This window comes from Rhinoderma darwinii, chromosome 4 (genome assembly GCF_050947455.1).
Source record: "Rhinoderma darwinii isolate aRhiDar2 chromosome 4, aRhiDar2.hap1, whole genome shotgun sequence".
Lineage (NCBI taxonomy): Eukaryota > Metazoa > Chordata > Amphibia > Anura > Rhinodermatidae > Rhinoderma > Rhinoderma darwinii.
In genome coordinates, this window is record NC_134690.1 from 82,506,608 (window position 1) to 82,527,955 (window position 21,348).

Below are 21,348 nucleotides of genomic sequence, written 5' to 3' on the forward strand. Positions count from 1 at the left end.
GTTGTTACCCCCAGAGTAGTCTCCCTTGGTGACGGCCAACGTAACAGGTGTAGAGACTGATAACGGGGTCAGGTACAGGGGAAGGTCAGACTGCAAGGTACAAAACGAGTCGCGTAGCAAGGTACAAAACGAGTCACGTAGCTAATGGTCAGTGCAGGCGACAATAGTTCATCATGGGTAACAAGGCAAAAGGTATGGGCAGGCAGCAGGCACGGATGGTCAAGGTACAGGCTGAGTTTAACTTCCATCAGTGGTGAGCTCAAATCTTGGCTAAGTAGGTGCTAGATATAATACAACACATCTACTCTATAGACTTCGCCATCTGGTCCAGAGACAAGTTTGCTTTAACTTTAGTCCCTTTGCAAACAGAGCTTGGCACAGGAGTGTATTTTCCAATCCAATCCAAGGTATGTTTCAGAGCGAGACCATCCATTCTGTAGTGTTCCTTGTAGAATGTGCATTGTCACAGTGGACCTAAAAGATGCCGAACTGCATGTTCCTGTGGCAGAGGCAAACAAAATTTCTGAGAAACGCCCCAAATTGCCCCCAATGATTTCAATGCGAAGCAGAGGCGTTTTTCCCCGTGCGGCACTGGGCCGCTCGCAGAAGAGAAAAGCTGCATGCTCTTTAATTGAGCAGTTTCCACCTCTGACCTCTCATGTTTTTCCGTGGCTTTTTACCCCGGTTTCTGCGATCTATGGAAAAAAAGCTTAAAGGCGTTGTTCAGTACCGGACAACTGATGACCTATCCACCAGTTAGGTCATTAGTATATGATATGTCGGGGTCCGACACCTGGACCCCGCACCGATCAGCTTTTCCGGCTTGTCTGCGGGCTCTGGATATCATTGCAAAGAATGCAATGTATGGAGCCAGAAGCAGTTGGCTCCGTACATTGCATAGCGGACGTGCTGCAGTACTGCAGCTCGGCCGCTATTCCATGCTTGGAGCCATCTGCCTCCGGCAGCGGCAACCTGGAGCGGCTGATCGGTGCGGGATCCGAGTTTCGGATCCCCATAGATCATATACTAATGACCTATTCGGAGGATAGGTCATCAGTTGTCCGATAGAGGACAACCCTTTTTAAAATTTTGAGGCAGATTTTTTTTCTGCCAGACAAAAAAGGCTGTGTGAACATAGCCTTAATGTTCTTATTTTGTGCAATATTAATGATTATATTAACCTCTGCTAGCAGTGTTCATGAAATTATGAAATATTTGTATATAATTATTGTATTCTGAGGTATTACAGTGTATATTAATGCAAGTTCTTAGTGTTCACAATATTATGAGATAATTTATTATTGTGAGGGTTTTATTGTCTTTATTTCATGAGGTATTTGTGTTTCTAAGTGTTATTAGTTGTATCAGGCTGCTGGCAAAGCTTCTGGCCTATTTCTCAAGCATATCAATAGGCATATCCATAAGAGTGTCCATTTTGCCTCGATCGCACTGGTATATGTCGGTATACCTTTTTTTTCTGTTGTATGGAATAGGACAATCTGCTGTTCTGTTCCATACAGAGAGAGGTATTCAGTAAAAAAAAGTTGTACCCCACGATCTTAATTTTTTTAACATGGTAGCCTATGGGCTAGGAATGCCACTGTATGCCTTCACAATTGTATCCATTGGCATCTGGCAGGGGTAGTGTATATGTCGGGAAATACTCCCGACTTATACCTCCTCCGACGCATTAGCGCTTATATCATTAAGTATTTGTTTTGTATTATTGTGTAGCTTGTATTAAAAGGGTTTTCCCATGAGAGACATTTATGACATATCCGCAGGATATGTCATAAATGTCAGATAGATGTAAGTCCCACCTCTGGGACCCGCACCTATCTCCAGAATGGGGCCCCCTAAACCCCATTCAGTCGCTCTGTGTTGCGGCTGAATGAGGTGAACTCCGACCATGAAAAAGGTTATATGGTCGTGAGTTACGTAAACAGTGTAGCTCGCTGAGCTACGCTGTTTCCGTAAGTTCCATAGAACTGAGTGGTAGTTACGGAAACAGTTATGGAAGCAACGTAGCAAGGGAGCTATGCTGTTTCCGTAACTACCATTCAGTTCTATGGGACTTACGTAAACAGCGTAGCTCAGCGAGCTACGCTATTTACGTAACTCACGACCATATAACCTTTTTCATGGTCGGAATTCACCTCATTCAGCCGCAACACAGAGCGACTGAACGGTGTTTAGGGGGCCCAGTTCTGGAGATAGGTGCGGGTCCCAGAGGCATCTATCTGCCATTTATGACATATACAGTGGATATGTCATAAATGTCTCTCATGGGAAAACCCCTTTAATGCACGGTGTGATATTATGGACGAATATGAGTATTATTTTCATATCATTGTTATTATTGTTGTGTGGTATTGCCAAATATACTATTGTTTGGTATTAATGTATATATTATTGTGTGGTATTACTGTATATATTATTTTATAGTATTTCTGTATATATTATTATGTGGTATTACTGTATATATTATTTTATAGTATTTCTGTATATATTATTATGTGGTATTACTATGTACTATTGTTTGGTATTACTGTATATATTATTGTATGCTATTATTGTGTATATTATTGTGTTGTATTATTGTATATATATTATTTAGTATTAATGTATATATTGTGTGGTATTATTGTATATTATTGTTTAGTATTACTGTATATATTATTGTTTAGTATTACTGTATATATTATAATTTTCTATTAATGTATATATTGTATGGTCTTACTATAAACTATTGTTTAGTATTACTGTATATATATAGTATGGTATTACTGTATATATTATCGTATCCTATTACTTTATATATTATTGTTTGGTATTACTTTATATATTGTTTGGTATCACTGTATATACTATTGTTTAGTATTACTGTGCATATTATTGTTTAGTATTACTGTATATATTATTGTTTGGTATTACTGTATATATTATCGTATGCTATTACTGTATATATTATTGTTTAGTATTACTGTATATATTGTATGGTATCACTGTATATATTATTGTATGTTGTTACCATACTATTGTGCCGCGTTATTGTGAATATTATTACAGGTTAATACTTGGTATTAATGTACATGAAATTGTATTATTATTTGTGTTATATCAGGTTTAATATTATCTTACAATATTTATGTTACATTTATTGTGCAGTTGTAATATTTTTTCCATGTGTGGTGTTAATTCTACCTAATGTTGATAATGAAACTGTGAGCTCCTGCTCATTGCACACGGGCGGCTGCGTTCCATGGACAGAGCTGTTGCGCTTTATGTATTCTGGTTTGGCTTCTGCTCCAAATATGAAAATGTGATGATCCAAGGCTTTCCTGTCATCTCCTGAGGTGACCTGTAAACAACACAGCCCAGCTTTACACTGCATGATAAGACTCCCCCAGACATATTGTGATGTCACAGCCACATTAGAATTGTCTGACACATAATGGCTGTGTTACCCATAGCAACCAATCAGATTCCATGTCTTATTTCTCCAGTGCAGTGTAGAACCTGAAAGCTGAACTCTGATTAGTTGATGTGGTTAACTCGTCCCCCTTTGTGTCTATACTATGCCCCGGTATGTTATAATATAATAATCTTATTAATAAGTATGCTGATGAAATATACATATTCACTGCTGTGGAGAATGTAAAGCCAGAGACAAGTGGTGGGTCTGTCATCTCAGCCAATCAGCTTTTATTTTTCAGTGGACTTTTGTCATTTTAAATCAGCAACTTGATTGGTTCCTGTAGGTCACATGTCCACTTTTCCATTGCACTACTTCTGGTAAATCTCCCTAATAACAAGTGAGGATGAAAAAAGTGTGTGTTGCCCATAGCGACCTATAATATAAAATGCTGGAATATGATTGGTTGCTATGGGCAGCACCAGTTTGTCTGCACTAGTTTTCATACACGCTGTATAATATATAATATACTTTATCTATGTCCTGATCATACAGAGACTATAATATTAGAATGTGTATTATATACCACGTAACCACATACAGCAATTTATTCAATGAGTAAATAGAGGGGGGGGGACTATAGGCAGAAATTCTCCCTACTGTACTATACATATATCTTCTATTCTACTGTGTCATGCTACATGTAATGGATTTGAGGCAAGTAATAAATAAATATTAGAAAGATAATGATAAATTCTATTGCTATCTAATTATTTATTCTGTAGATGTCGTATGTTGTATGTCATGACTTCAGGAAAGTGATGGACTTACGTGTATTCTGTATTCTGCCCTCTCTTCTCATCTTCATCTCCTGATGTGAGCTCCGGTTACACAGAGCAGCATTCGTTTTATGGAATCCTGTGATGTCACAATGTTGATGTCATCTTATGATGTAACAATGTGTACTGCGCTACAGGTCACCACCTTGTTGGCAGGTACCAGCAATAATAAGGTTACATGTGATATAGAATAATAGTCAATGGCACACATTTACTAACATTTGGCATATTTTATGGAAGTCAAAATGGAGGGGGTGGTGGGTAGGAGTTTGGCCTAAATTATTATAAGGCGCATGTCCCTTAATAAACTTGGCTCTTTTTGTACTCTCTGACGGGCATACAATCTTTTGAAAACAATCTATAAACAACTCAACGTCTAAGAAGTAAAAAAAAAATCTTTATTAGTCAGTGGTTGGATGCTCACCGATCATTAAAGGGGTTGTCCAGTTTAGAAAACCCATTTTCAGACACATTATTAGGGCATGGTCACACGTGGCGGAATTGCAGTGGAATTCTCCAGCGGCCGTTTTTTACATTTGTTTCAATACATTTTTAGGCAAGTTAGTTCAAACATTGCAGAAAACTCCGCTGCGGACCATAGGCTGCGGTGCGGAATTTTCCCTCCGCAACATGCACTGACTGTTGCGGAGAAGAAGCTGAATTTCACTGCGGATTTCAGCCTTTGCAATGCAAAAGCTGAAATCTGTGGCAAGTCCGCTGTGTTTTCTGCAACGTCTGAATTACCTGTCAAATATGCAAATGTTGGTGCAGATTCGTTGCGTAATTGCCCCAAATCTGCACCAACATTTGCCACGTATAAACATGCCCTTAGGGAGTTCTGAGTTAACTGTTGGTTGTCCTCTTGTTCAGGATCCTCATCTATTGGCCATAGTGAAAAGTGGTTACAAAGATTATCTCTCACTTTGGTGAACCTGTCCTGTCCTGTCCTGCATTATACAGACAACCCATTGATATGAATAGACACTGTGTAATGCTTAATTTCCCATGTGATGGCGCTGCAGGGAAATTGAACACTTAGTGCCAAAGGCCCCCACAGCTTACAGTTGATCGCTGGGGGGAGGTGAGCAGCAGGACACTTTGTGATCAGCTTATGTCAAGGATCCCTTCTAACAAGTTGGGATTGTCCAAAGTAGAGAACCCCTTTGAGTGATGGCATATCCTAGCAATATGCCATCACTTACAAGATACAAGATGGGAATATCACTTTAAAATGGTAAGAAGTTCCTTGTTGAATGCAATCTAGGGAAAAAGTAGAACTCCCAGCAGATCCCAAGGTGTACAGCTGTCAAAGCATGCTGGAAGTTATAGTTTCCAATTGAGGGAAAGGGGGTGGCAGTAAATTGTTAATGCATTTGCTTTGAAGGCTATGTACACCTTTTTTTTTCTTTTAAATAAAAATCTACTTAAAAGTTGTTTAAAATCAGACAAAACTTTAATTTCAGATTTTCAGACCCCTGCTGCCTGACCCGTGCCTTAGGTCTTACTATTTATTTGTTTGTAGTTTTTTATTTCATTTTCAAAAAAGAAACAAATAGGATACAATTAGAGATAACGCATGGAGAGCAAACTTTGCAAATCCCAGTTAGGTCATGGCCAGACGTGGAGTATTTCTGCAGACATTGCGTTGCAGATTCTGTTGCGTCTTAGCATAAAATGTGCAGTAAATTGATGCGGATTAGCCGTTGGGTATTCAGGTGAAGAGTACATCCTGCTGTCTTTTAAAACATTTCATCTAAGGCCCCATGCACACGAACGTAAAAACGCCCGTAATCACGGGCCGTAATTACGGCACGGACAGGCCCATAGAAGTCTACGGTAGCGTTGCTAGGCGACGTCAGGGGATAGTCACTGTCCAGGGTGCTGAAAGAGTTAAACGATCGGCAGTAACTCTTTCAGCACCCTGGACAGTGACTACCGATCACAATATAGATCAACGTGTAAAAAAAAATAGAAGTTCATACTTACCCAGAACTCCCTGCTTCTTCCTCCAGTCCGACCTCCCGGGATGACGTTTCAGCCCATGTGACCGCTGCAGCCAATCACAGGCCAATCACAGGCTGCAGCGGTCACATGGACTGCCGCGTCATCCAGGGAGGTCGGGCTGGATGTTGAAAGAGGGACACGTTACCAAGACAACGGCCGGGTAAGTATGAATTTCTTTTACTTTTACTACGAAAAGGGCTGCCCCTTCTCTTTATCCTGCACTGAAAGAGAGAAGGGGCTGCCAATTAGTGCAGTGCAATTTTGCAGCGAAAACGTGCCCGTATTTACGGGCACGGGTCCGTAAATACTGGTGCAATACGGGTCGAATACATGTGACCAAGGACCCGTATTTACACCAGTATTTACGGGAAGAAAAAAATATGTTCGTGTGCATGAGGCCTCAGTCTGGCTATAGACTTCGAAACACATAGGTCCAGCCAGAATGAAGAAATATCCTGTTTGTAAAACCAATACGCAATGCAACACACATAACATCTGCAGATTTCATTGCAGAATTTTGAAGCTCCATTGAAGTCAATGGAGAAATTCCGCAATAAGTCCGCAACAAGTCCGCGACACGTCCGCAACAGCCACTGTATGCTGCGGACACCAAACTCTGCACCGCAGTCTATGGTCCGCAGCGGAGTTTTCCGCCACGTGTGCACGAACCTAACTAAAAAGATGTGGAAATCAATGAAGAAAATGTCTGCTGCGGATTTCCGTAGCGGACTGGCCGCAGCGGAATTCCAGAGCAATTCCGCCACGTCTGGCCATGCCCTTACAGTTACAAATTATTTCAAAATCTTAAGGCCAGGATCACACACACAGTTTTGGTGCAGTTTTTGTCTCAGTTTTTTAAGCCAAATACAGAAGAGGATGCAAAAGCAAAAATATACATCCGTCTCTTCTTTATACCTTTCCTTCCTTTCGGATCCTCTTCTGGCTTTGGCTAAAAAAAACTGAGAAAAAACTGCCACAAAAACTTCATCAAAACTGTGTGTGTGTGTGTGTGTGTGTGTGTGTGTGTGTGTGTGTGATCCTGGCCTAAAGGGGTTTTGTGACTTTTATTCAAAAAAGTGGTCAAGGAAGAAGTGATGCAATCTAGAAGCATTACTCACCTCACAGATCCACCGGCGTCCCAGCACCATCGCTCTGGTCCTCCCCGCCACTGTTTATTAACATTGCTGCGGCTATGATGTGCCGTAAACCCACTGAAACCAGTGATTGGCAAGCACGTCATCTCTGTAGTTATGTCAATAAACAGCGGCGGGGAGATCCGAAGTGGTGGCGCTAGAACACCAGGGTATATTTCGCGGGGAGGCAGTGACTCACATCATACATATTTATGATGCTAGGAGCCCAGCTCCCTGAACTGTTTTCGGTCCAGGAAATGCAACCAAAATGCTGATATATTCGGACCGAACACGGTCGTGTGCATGAGTCTTTAGCGTTCCTATGGTATGGAGTAGTCCATTTATGCTATGGGGCATTATAGTGTATGGGGGAATTTGTGTGGGCATTATACTGTATGGGGGCATCTGTGTGGGCATTATAGTGTATGGGGCAGCTATGGGGGCATTATACTGTATGGGGGCATCTGTGTTGGCATTATATAGTGCTATGGGGGCAATATACTGTATGGGGGCAGCTATGGGGGCATGATACTGTATGGGGTAGCTATGGGACATTATACTGTATGGGGTAATTTGTGTGGGCATTATACTTTGTGGGCCATCAATGTTGGCTTTATATTGTATGGGAGCATCTATGGGGGCATTATACGGTGTGGGGGCAGCTATAGGGGCATTATACTGTGTGTGGGGTTCTATGGGGCATTATACGGTGTGGGGCAGCTATAGGGGCATTATACTGTGTGTGGGGTTTTATGGTGGCATTTTACTGTGAGGTGGCACTATTGAAGCATGATACTGTGTGTGTGCTGAACCAGTAGTCTAAGGGTGGGGATTGGGCAGGGTTAGAGGAATGGATTAAAAAGAAAAAAATGTGTCCCTCTTTGCGATACTTGAAAGTTGGGAGGCATGCCTAAGACCCCATGCACACGACCGTGCCCGCAATCACGGCCCGCGATTGTGGGCACGGCCGGCTGCTGACTGACAGCCGCATTTTCGGGCCGTCCTCGCATACAAAGTATGGGAGCACGGCCCGCATAATGCGAAAGAACGGACATGTTCCATAATTCCCGGAACATTTCCACGGCACGGACACCCTTCCGTAGTGCTACGGAAAGGTGTCAGTGTTCAATGAAAGTGAATGGCTCTGTTTTTGTGGACCGCAATTGCGGTCCGCCAAAACGGAGGTTTTTTACGGTCGTGTGCATGGGGCCTAAACCAGTAGAAATGTTACCATTAACCTTAGCCTTAGATCCCCAGAGATGTTATCATTTACCTCTTCTCTCCCCCTAGACCACCAGGAATGTTACCATTAAACCCTTCAGTGCCCTAGACCTCCATGGATGTTACCAGCAGGGCCGGCCTTAGGGTAGATGGCGCCCCGTGCGAAATTATCTTTCGGCGCCCCACGCCATTATAAAAAATGCCCCATAAAAAAGCATAATTCCTCCCCACAGTATAATGCCCTATATAGTGCCCCCACACAGTGTAATGCCCCTTTAGTGCCCCACACACAGTATAATAATAATATTTAATAATGTAATATATTATTACGCCTTCAAGGACACAGTATTTTGTCCTCTAATTGTGCCCACACAGTGTTATGCCCCCTAAGTGCCACACACATTATATTGCCCCCTGTAGTGCCCCTACACAGTATGATGTCCTCCACAGAGTATAATGCCCCCACAGCCCCCCTAGAAGAAAGTTCCCCCTGTAGATTGTGCCATACAGCCTCCCTGTAGACAGTGCCATAATCCCCCACCTCCTCCTTGTAGACAGTGCCATACAGCCCCCATCTGCCCCTTGTAGTGTCATACAGCCCCCATCTGCCCCTTGTAGTGCCATACAGCCCCCCATCTGCCCCTTGTAGTGTCATACAGCCCCACCTCCCTCTTGTACACAGTGCCCCCCACCGCCCCCTTGTAGAAAGTGACATACAGCCCCCAGCTCCCCCTTGTAGACAGTGTCATACTGCCCCCCACCTCCACCTGACAGGATCCTTGCGTAGGCCGGCTTGATCCAGAGATGTCATCACGCCGACTGCGCAGGGATCCTGTCCCTGCGCCTCATAGGCTGCAGGCGCCTCTGTAGCCTGTTACAGAGTTTCCCAACCTTTTCGGACTTGAGCCACCCCTGGAAAAAAAAAAATCCTCAGGGCCCCACTACCAAAAATTGTTTAGAGAAAGACAGAAAATAGCTAAAAATAAGCACTACATTCTTAGGGTATGTTCACACAGCATTTTTTGGAAGGCAGAAAAAATCTGCTTTTGAATTGACAGCATTATTTGATGGGGGTTTTTTTAGCGTTTTTTTTAAAGCTGTTGAAGCGAATGCAAAAGACGCAGCAAAAAAAGCTCCAAACGAGCGCCAAAGCTATTTTCTTCCTACTATTAATTTCAATTGGAGGTCAGAGGTGGAAACCACTTGAAGACCATCAGCCCCCCCCCCCCCCACCACTCACAGTAAAATGACCATCAGCCCCCCACTCACGGTAAGGCTGGGTTCACACACACTATTTACGGACGTAATTCGGGCGTTTTAGCCCCGAATTACGTCCGAAAATGCGGCTCAAAAGCGTCGGCAAAGATCTGTCCATTCATTTGAATGGGTCTTACGATATTCTGTGCCGACGGTCATTTTTGCGCCCGCATCAAAGAAAAGCCTGTCACTTCTTGAGACGTAATTGGAGCCGTTTTCCTTTGCCTCCATAGAAAAACAGCTCCAATTACGTCCGTAATGGACGCAGCGAAAAGTGCCTGCACATGCCATTACGTCTGAAATTCCGGAGCCGTTTTCTCCTGAAAACAGCTCCGTAATTTCAGCCGTAATGGACGCTACCGTGTGAACATACCCTAAAATGACCATCAGCCCGTCCACTCACAGTAAAACGACCATTAGCCCCCCACTCACAGTAAAATGACCATCAGCCCGCTACTCACAGTAAAACTACCATCAGCCCCCACTCACAGTAAAACGACCATCAGACCCCCACTCACAGTAAAATGACCATCAGCCCCCCACTCACAGTAAAATGACCATCAGCCCCCCACTCACAGATGCCCCCTGTAGGTCATGCCACACAGCCCCTTTGTAGGTAGTAGGGATGTCACGACACCTGAATTTGAACTTCAATACCGATACTTCGTGTAGTATTGCAATTTCGATACCAAAATGATACTTTGCCAACAGTAATAAAAAAAAGTTCTTCCATTTTCTGATGTGAGGCGCGACGTGTGATGCTGAATTTAACCTCCATTTGCCTCACATTAATAGTAATTAACCCCATCATGTTTCTCAGTCATAATGGGTTAATGTGTGAGGTACATCATGGAGTTAATTACTATTAATGTGAGGCACGTGAAGGTTAAATTCATCATCACACCTCGTGCCTCACATTAATAAGTGAAAGCAGTTTTTTTTTTTTGTTTTCTTTTACAGCGTACACATCATAAATGACGCAAAAAAATTGTTGTGCAGGTAATTACGGCCGCGCCAATACCGAATGTGTATATTTTATATATTGAGACTTATTTTAAGGTTTTTTGTAAAAAAAAAGGTGAATGTGTCTTTTTTTAAATTTAACATTACTTTATGTTTTTACTTTATTTTTAAACTTTAATGTGCTGGCATATATCAGATATATGCCAGTACATTAGCCTGTGTACTGATAGTACACAGGCAGTTGTTAGGACATACCTAAGTATGCCCTAACAACAGGAAATATGGTAAGACAGCCCTGGGGTCCTTCAATAGACCCTGGGCTGTCTTGTCTGCCCATATATGGTATGGCCCTCAATCGCGTCACAGGAATTCCCTGTGACGCGATCCAAGGGGCATCCCCCCTCCTCACTTTCCTCTGAATGCTGCAGTCAGTTTTGATCGCAGCATTCAGGAGAATAGCGGCGGAGATGAGCGGTTTCTCTGATCTCCGCCGTTATAGAGCGGGGCTGCGGCTGTGTAATAGTCATTGCCCCGCTCCTGACAGAAGTGCGTGCGCGGTCAGCATGAGGTAATGCGGCCGGCGCTGCACTAATGAGCGGCGGCGCAGACACCGAAGACAGAACATGGGGGTGTTTTGCAATGCGGCCGCTCATTAGTGCAGCGCTGGCCGCATCGCATCATCCTCTCGGCGCGCTCTTGTCAGGACTCAGGAGTGGGGCAATGGCTGTATTACACAGCCGCAGCCCCGCTCTCATTCATCATGTATTACTATACTTACCGGTGTGGCTCGAACCATATGGGGATGCACAGTATCGAAGTTTCGATGCAGTGTGCATCCCTAGTAAGTAGTGCCACAAATCCCCCCCTTGCCGCACAGCCCCCTTGTAGGTAGTGCCACACACCCTTGTAGATAGCACTACCTTCCTGTAGATAGCGCCACTGTAGCTCCCTGTGGCTGGGGATTCCGCTCCTTGACGGAGTGCTTGATGTCCATATATGAACAGTGACATCGGGCAACTAACTCCTGAAGCGGAATCCCTGTCCACAGCGTTGCCGACGCTGTGACCGGGGATTCCACTCCAGGAGAAGCCCCTGACGTCTCTGTCCATTTAGTCGGGGGGTGCCATCTACAGGGGTTCTGCAAAAAAAATCTTCTCCTCCTCACATCCACTTTGCGCTATGAGGAGGAGGAGAAAGCACGTCCGTGGCAGTTGTCCAGAGGAGTGTCGCGGCACCCCTGGAGGGTTCTCATGGGAACCTCATGCTGGGAACCACCAGCCTAGTAGATCGCAGAGCAGGGAGATACCTCCCTGCTCTGCTATAGTGTTCAATAGTATCTGTGTCTTTAGCAGGGCCGTATTTACAGCTCACGCTGCCCTAGGCCCTAAGCCTGAATATACCCCCATTACAGGCCTATTTAGTTTAGCCAATTATCATCATGATTCGCCAGTTTCTGACCAATTATAATGATATTTGGTCAGTGTTAACAAAGTGGAAGATCAATGATAAAAACTTTGCTTATCGTTAATCTCTAATGAGAAAAAAAAAAGGTAATACACCCGGCCGTAGTCATAGCGATGCGTATTCTGTTATGAGCGTAGCCCGGCCTCCGGGGATGACGATGCATCCCATGTGACAGCTGCAGCCAATCAAAGGCTGCAGCGGTCACATGGACTACAGCGTCATCGCAGGAGGCCGGGCTACGCTCAGAGAGAGAGGGACTACGGCTGGGAGTATTAGCTTTTTTTTTCAATTTATTTCTGCAGTTTTTCCGCCCAAAAAACTGCACCAAAATTTGGTGCCGTTTTTCAGGTGAAATTCCCTGCGGTTCTTAGGACGTATACACTGTGTGGTTTTACGTATCCGCCCTGTGTGTTCCTCCCCTTATAATCAAGTTGCTCTCCCCACAAATATTATCTCTAATGGCTTATTCAGACGAACGGGATATACGTCCGTGCAACGTGCGTGATTTTCATGCACGTTGCACGGACCTATATTAATCTATGGGGCCGTGCAGACATGTGTGTGATTTTCATGCTGCGTGAGTCCGCTGCGTAAAAGTCATGACATGTCCGTCGTTTGAGCGTTTTTTGCGCATCACGCACCCATTGAAGCCAATGGGTGCGGGAAAACCACGCATGCCGCACGGAAGCACTTCAATGCGAACAGCGTGATTCACGCAACAGCTGTCAAAAGGATGAATGAAAACAGAAAAGCACCACGTGCTTTTCTGTTTACAAACATCCAAATGGAGTGTCATAATGATGGCGGCTGCGCGAAAAGCACGCAGCCGCGCATCATATGATGCTGCCACACGGAGCTGTCAAATGCATTTTGCGCAGGCAAAACGCTGTGTTTTTGCGTGCGCAAAAGGCACACGCTCGTGTGAATCCAGCCTAAGGGTAAGGTCACACGGAGCGGCCCTGACACGGTCGCAACGCAGCTAACAACCACGCCGACACCATGTTCAGTGCGGCTGTCAAACAGCCTGTTAATGGCCGCACGTATTCTGGTTAAATTCGCACGCGCACTGCCGCTCCATTCATTCTCTATGGGAGCGCCGGAGATAGCCGAGTGCAGTGTTCTGCTTTTTCCGGCGCTGCCATAGAGAATAAATAGGGGGTAAGTTGTTGTAATTTGCAAAATCGTGCGGCCATAAAGGGTGTATTAATTCATGGCCGCACAATTTTGCAGATAAAGGGACGGTTTACCCGCGTTAACGTGCGGCCATGAATTAATACATCCTTTATGGCCGCACGATTTTGCAAATTACAACAACTTACCCCCTATTCATTCTCTATGGGAGCGCCGGAAAAAGCAGAACACTGCACTGGGCTATCTCCCCATACATAACGCTAAGTTCCCCTCCCCCATGATTCATAATAAGCTCCTACACCACAAAATAAACTATACAGAAGTCCCCCTCCCCACAAAATACATTTATAAAGAATCCCCCCACACTCCTATAGCATTTAGGGCAATGTCCCCTCACCCTCAAAATCGATCTGTAAAAAATACACTCAAAGTACCTATAACCTAGTCTCCCCTCCCCCACAAAATCGATCTTTAAAAAAACATCCTGTTACACATCACATAAAGCCCCCTCTCTCCCCCTCCCTCACACTGCACATAAATAGAAAAAGCTGCTGCACTTACCTGACTCCGGAGCTCCGTGGAGGAGTCTTCACTGGGGCAGCAGCACAGCAGGAAGGAGCTGCGTCAGGTGCTGAGTGTCTGTGACACTGCAGTACAGGCTTTGCTGATTGGTGGAGCAGACAGAAGCACCTGCTGCTCCTCCAATCAGCGCTCACTTCACGCAGCAGTGCAGAGGGAGGAACATTTCTCCTCTATTCTGCTCGTACCCACTGGCGCCCCCCTTGCAGCATGGCGGCCGGCGCCCTGTGCGACCGCACGTGTCGCACATAGCTAAGGCCGGCCATGGTTACCAGTAACTGTTTTCACTACCCCAGTTTACTGCCTTTATGGATTCTCTGGACCAGAGGGGTCAGATGGCGACGAGGCTGTGGCGAAACACGAGTTGGAGCATTTGGGCATAAAGTATCTTTTCCTCAAGATTAGTTGCTACTTTTTGAACTATGTAGCTATTTCTCCTGCTATTCGTTGCTTACAGATTGAGAAGATTATTGAAAAACTTAGAAATGGGAGTTTAGCTAACAGTTCAATATGCATGTATTATGTATTTGACATTATATTATGGTTATGTGCCATGCTTTCCACGGAGATCAATAAATGAGTTTGTTTTTATTAAGCATCTATATAAGTTTATGTTTTAAAACTCTGTGGTTGCTGTAGGATATACATATCTAGTGTGTTCCTGACCCCTCATGAAACCTATGCCTTTTATTTACAGGTACCCTAAGAATCCTGATGCATATACAAGCATTGACTCGGCTGATAGGAAGAATGTCAGGGTTATACAGAAGTTTGTGGAGGGATCATGTGAACAAATGAAAACGGGTCAAAAGAGCTCCTCTAAAGTGGAAATAATAGAGGCCAAATCTTGCCGGCCTCAGACGCATATATTCTTCCTAAAAATCCATAAGACGGCGAGTAGTACCATCATGAATATTCTGTTCCGGTTCGGAGAATCGCGCATCTTAACGTTTGCGCTACCATCTTCTAATTATACACAATTCTTTTATCCAAATTATTTCAAGGCTTACTTTGTGGAAGACTTTTTAATGAAAATATGGCCAAATTATGATAAAATGTGTCATCACATGCGCTTCAAGCTCACAGAGGTGCGCTCACTCTGAATTTATGGTTATCCTGACACATGAACTAAGCTATAAATATGTATTTCTTAGAACTAGGAATTTAATGATATTAATATATGTTTCATGCATTTTCCTTGCACATCTACAATGTACCCTTATGAACTAAGATGGAAGTCATTGTGATCTGAAAATTAGAAGCCAGGGCAAAACAGGCCATGCTATGGTAGAGTGGCAGAAAGGGCTTACTGTGGCTTGCACTGTAATAGACACCTCACCTGTTGTGACCATTTGTTGATTTAACATATACAATAACTCTATAAACAAATGTTTTCCTTCAGGTTGGCTTTATTCTAACGTACAAATTTAATGTAGCTATTTATTATAGATGTTTGATTAGACTTCGGTTATTTTTTTGGCCATGCATTTCTAATCATACCTCTGGCTTTGTAGAGGCTGTAGGGGTGGAGTCTCATCACACTGCACTTGCTCTGCTCTGTGTCCTATCTAAGTGCAGCAAGTGATAGATTAGTAATATAGAAATGTTCCCACACTGCAGTCTGTGTATCCTATGTGATGCAGCTTCAGCCTATCTCCTCTGCCTTATACTTGTGATAGATTAGTGACATACTGTAGAACTGCTGTCCCCTAACTCTTTCTGCAGTCAGTGTGTTCTATGTGATGCAGCTTCAGTCTTCCCTGCCTCCTGATTGTGATAGATTTATCTCTGTCAGCTCTTACAAGCTGGAGACAGGGGAGAGTAGTGTAAAGCTGCATCTCATAGAAATATACTGGACATTCTACACAAAGCAGAAACATATAGTATAACAGTTAGTCTAAATCAGGGGAGTTGTTTTTTTTGTTTTTTAACTGTGCAGCTAATCATTGTATGGACTTACCTATTATATCATTGCACTCCTGGTCCCTTAAATAGGGCATAAATAATTTCTTCAGTAGCACCATATGCATGGGGGACATATAGAGGAACAAAGAGGGTGGGGCTGGGTTGGAAGGGGAGGTATCTCAGAGCTGCCAGGAGGGATTTGATAGATTCTTATGTAATTCTGTACTTCACCACAAAAAGTCAGCCTCACGGGAGGAACTGATGACCTGTTTACATATTAGAGCATGGTCTATATTAGTGGTCAGACTGAGATCAGATGACACAGCTGTTCATAATGAAAGGATTCAAAATGTATAGATCCAACTGAGCTGGGAAGAAACAGATGCAATTTCTACAATATTGCTAACGAGTTAGCATATGTGCAAAACAATAATTTTCCAGAGTACCTTCTTTAACAATTATTGGTTTTGACCAACAGAAATTTAAGCCATATGTCTTAAAGGGGTTCTCCGAGTTCTCACTTCAGACTCACTAATGTGTTTTTATAATTCTTTACAGGTAGAAAAAGTAATGCCCAATGACACATTTTATTTTACCATAATGAGGAATCATGTGTCTCTCATGGATTAGTCCCCCTAGGGTACATGAACCAACGGTCGTTGGATCGCATGCACTATATACTGCAATACTATTTAATCAGTGTTATGAATACCCTAGGTGGAGATACTTAATGTCTCTAGGGGTACTCGTATCATCCTTAGGGCTTATTCAGACGTATAATACGTCCGTGCAACGCGCGTGATTTTCTCGCGCCTCGCACGGACCTATGTTAGTCAATGAGGCCGTTCAGACTGTCAGTGATTTTCACGCAGCATATGTCCGCCGCGTAAGGCCGGATTCACCCGGCGTTTTGCACGCGCAAAAGGCACTTGACAGCTGCGTGTGACAGCCCCGTATGATGCGCGGCTGCGTGCTTTTCGCGTAGCCGCCATCATTATGACACTCCGTTTGGATGTTTGTAAACAGAAAAGCACGTGGTGCTTTTCTGTTTTCATTCATCCTTTTCACAGCTGTTGCGCAAATCACGCGCATCCCACGGAAGTGCTTCCGTGTGGCATGCGTGGTTTTCAGGCACCCATATGTGTGATACGCGAAAAACGCTCAAACAACGGACATGTCGTGACTTTGACGCAGCGGACTAATGCTGCGTAAAAATCACGCACATGTCTGCACGGCCCCATAGACTAATATAGGTCCGTGTGACGTGCGTGAAAATCACGCACGTTGCACGGACGTATATGCCGTTCGTCTGAATAAGCCCTAAAACTCACGACATGTCCTATATTTGCCAGTTTTTCGCGCATCACGCACCCATTGAAGTCAATGGGTGCGTGAAAACCGTGCACGGCACACGGACGCACTATATGTTAGCCATGCCCCCAACCTTTAATCTTGGCTATTAGGCTGCGCCCCGGCCACACCCTTCCAATTCCGGCTTAAAGAATGACCCGCCTTTTCCGGATAACATATAGCCTGTCAAAACTAGTTTGACGACTAATATAGTTCTATACTACTATGGTGCATGTGATCCACCTTCTTTATAAAAAGAAAGACTTTGTCTATGACCTGTTTAAAATGATGACATGTATGGCAGGTTAGGACAGTTGAGCACTATGGCATACTGCATTATTTTTATAGTTTGTGCTAAATTTTTATGCCATTTACATATAAGGCCTTATTCACACGAATGTTAAAACAAAGGCCATCACACGGACCTATGTAATTCAAGGGGGCCGTTCACATGGCCGTTGTTTCAACGGAGCGTGTGAAGGGTCAGTTTAAAAATAGGACATGTCCTATTTTTTTGCCTCAGGTATTCTGTGATAACGCATCCTGCAGGGGTACAGCACACATGAACCTCGGACATCAAAAACAACAGATTTTTACGTCCGAGGTTTCATATGCTCGTGTGAATCTAGCCTAAATCTGGCTCAAGTGGTTGGTGTAATAATGGAGGAAACAAATCCGGATATTTAGGATATGATAAGGTGGTCAGTTCTGTGTATAATGTTTTGTAGAGGGAATTTTAATAAATTGGCAAAGTAGGCATTATCTTGCTTGGAACCTACCATTGCAGATGGATGCATATTGGATGAAAGCCATGAAAAATTCCCAGAAAAATAATCGTCTGTCTTCCGCAAAGTATTCCAGACAAGCCACTTCTTATCAAAAACAGGGGGACTTTCTCAGTTTCATCTTTGTATTCCTCAACTTCTTTGATGACATTGAGCTTAATAATTCATGTGGGCAAACAAAATATCAATATACTGGACAGAATACAGGTCATTCCATACTTTAAATTTGTGGGGAAAGTGTTGTGATCATTGTGACAGGTTGTCACAATGATCACATACTCAGAGACCACGCTGATTTGTCTCTGGACAGTGCTCTGTGATGTCAGCTCTCTATAGACAGCTTTTTCACGGATCTAAATGCTGCCACAGAGCGGAAAAAAGTATTAATCTGCAGGACGCCCTGGAACGTCACTGAAGAGTCAATTGCAGACCTACCGGATGTTTATAATCTGTCCGCAACTGGTTAAAATGCACCAAAACATATATAAAAAGACCAGATGTTTGCGCCTCAATTGCGTAATACGGTCCGCAATTACGAACCCACTCAGTTCTATTGGCTGCGGACACCTTTCTGTATCGCTACAGATAGGTGTCAGTGCCCGTAGAACTGTGCCGGGAATTATGGAGCATGTCCTATTTTTCGTATTTTACGGGCCGTGCTCCCATACTTTGTATGGGAGAACGGCCCAAAAATGCGGGCTGCGGCTCGTGGCCGTCAGCCGTGCCGTGATTACGGGCACAGCCGTGTGCATGAGGCCTTAGGCCCCATGCACACGACCGTATTTTCATCTATCGGTAAATACTGTCTGTAAATACGGATCCATAGTCCTCCGTATTTTATCCATATATACGGAATGGTAACCGTAAAAAAAGGGAGGCTGCAAATTATGTCACTGACACGTTGCATAGCAACGATTCTGAAAAATCTGGCCGTTTTACGGATTCACCTCCGTAGCCGTCCGTATTTACGGAAGCTCCCATAGGCTTCTATGGGAGAGTCCGTGCCGTAATTACGGAGAAAGAATAGAACAGGTTCTATAATTTTTTCAGCACGGACACCTATCCCTAAACATATGGAAAGGTGTCCGTGGCCAATAGAAATGAATGGGTCCGTAATTACGGTCCGCAATTACGGATGAAAACTATGGTTGTGTGCATGGGGCCTTAGCAAAAAGGGGGCTTAGCTTAAAATGTGCCAAAATGGCCGAAAATTTAGCACAAAATTTGCCAACCAAGAGGTGATATAAGAAAGAGAAAAATGTCTAACATGTTTACCATGAATTTATTATGCAGCATGTACCACTGTGATAAATTTGGCACATGTTCTGACTGCCTAATCTAAATTTACGCTAAGTCTTTGGTAAGGTACGGCATAGATGGTAAACGGCCCCCTGTAGTAATGTTGCGGGAAAGATGGCCCGAACTTAGGAGATGTAGATGCAAGCTTAAACTTTTCTTTTTAGACTGGCGACAATGGTCCACATGGCCACTCAATGTGTTAAGATCTTTCCAACATGGGAGGCACAAGATTAGACACGGTTTAGGTAGACGATAAAGACCGGCCTTCCTTATACAGACATGGAAAAGGATGCCCCTCCATTTTACAGGGGTTTGTCTGGCAATAAAGTCTAGTAGACCACAAAAAGGCTGGCTGCTGACTTGCTGTTCGTGTGCAAGCTCCTGCCCGTACTTTACCACTACGCTCACAAAAGGACACACACAGTGGGGAGACTCCTACTTACAATCCACAGCCCACTCTTCAGGATCTGTGCCACAGGCCAAAACGATCAGCGCCGTCATTTCCAGCACCTTTATTAACAGCTCTCCAACATCCTCAGAAGCTCTCACAATACCACCACAGTGTAACGTCTATGGCCACGGCCCGTCGTTCTGACTTAAACCTTCGACGGCCGTGGCCATGGGCATTTTACCTGCGTGCAGCGTCGTCCTCCTGTGCACTCACTTCCGGACATCGAGACTATCGCGCGTGCATGGTCTTAAAGGGCCAGTGCGCGCATTTTGCAAGAAGTCTGCAATCTAGCTCAGGATGCCCTGGGCTATAAAAAAGGGCTCTGCCCTTTGCTCTTTGCCAGAGTGTTGTTTGTTACCCATAGTTTGTCGTGCTAATGGTCTCCCAGTGTCTTCCAGTTTCCCAGTGTACATTGTTCCTGTATCCCGTATCCTGTTTCCGTGTTCCCCAGTTCTAGTGCCGTGCTGTGCTTTTGCAGTGCTGTGCTACAGTCTACGCTTGATTTGCTACGCCTCACCTGACGTCTTCCCGCCGCCTGGTACAGGACGTGCCTGCCGTCGGACGGAGCCAAGATCGCATTCATCATATCCCTCCTGACTGGCAAGGCCCTGGCATGGGCTAATCCTATCTGGGAACGTCAGGGACCCGAGACCCAAGATTTCCAGGGGTTCGTGCGAATATTCCGAACTGTTTTTGAGGAGCCAGGGCGAGTCTCATCGGCAGCCACTGCTATCTTCAACCTTCGCCAAGAGGACACCTCCGTGGGCGAGTATACGATCCAGTTCCTGATTCTGGCAGGAGAGCTATCCTGGAAAAATGAGGCCTCGGTGGCCTCCTTTTGGCATGGCCTGTCATCCCAGATCAAGGTCGAACTGGCCGCTCGAGACCTGCCTCCTGCTGTTAGGGATCTGCCAGGTACTACGTCTAGGTATACTCCTGGGATTAATCAATCCACACCTGAGGCCAGACCTGTTAGACTGACACCGTCTCCCACCAACCAGGGTGGCAGGCTCAGGAGTGGGAGAGCCTATCGCGGCCTGGTCAGTCGGAGTTAGCTCCGCCCCCTGTCCTTTATTACCTGCCGTGTTCTCTTCCTCAGTGCTTGTAATTCTTCTGGATTCCTGGCCCCACTGCTGCTTGCTCCAGCCTGCTTCCGCCGTGCTTCTGCCTTGCTGCAGTTCTGCTTAACCTGCTTCGCTTTGCCCCTGGCTTGCTTCCTTCTCCGTGCTCACGTTGGTATACTCCACTTCATCCTGGTCCTGACTATTCATTCACTGCTCCGTTTCCTCGCGGCGTTCCGTGGGCTACTGCCCCTTCCCTTGCGTGTTCCCTGTTTGTTCTCCCGTGCACTTAGACAGCGTAGGGACCGCCGCCCAGTTGTACCCCGTCGCCTAGGGCGGGTCGTTGCAAGTAGGCAGGGACAGGGCGGTGTGTAGATTAGGGCTCACTTTCCCTTCACCTCCTTCCTGCCATTACACCTGCCTTGGACGACTTGATTCTGCTTACCACTTGGGTAGACATAAGGCTGAGGGAGAGATCTCACGAGGTTCGT

General features: G+C 44.7%; 1 long non-coding RNA gene across 1 annotated transcript; it reads right to left on the reverse strand.

The window, feature by feature from the left end:
• Positions 1-3,040: 3,040 nt before the first annotated feature.
• On the reverse strand, positions 3,041-14,070 carry LOC142760749 (uncharacterized). The gene is made up of 3 exons (XR_012883392.1): positions 13,989-14,070; positions 4,247-4,333; positions 3,041-3,361 (listed from the first exon to the last, which is right to left on the reverse strand). It is a non-coding gene; the product is annotated as an uncharacterized LOC142760749 (long non-coding RNA).
• Between the last annotated feature and the right edge of the window lie 7,278 nt (positions 14,071-21,348).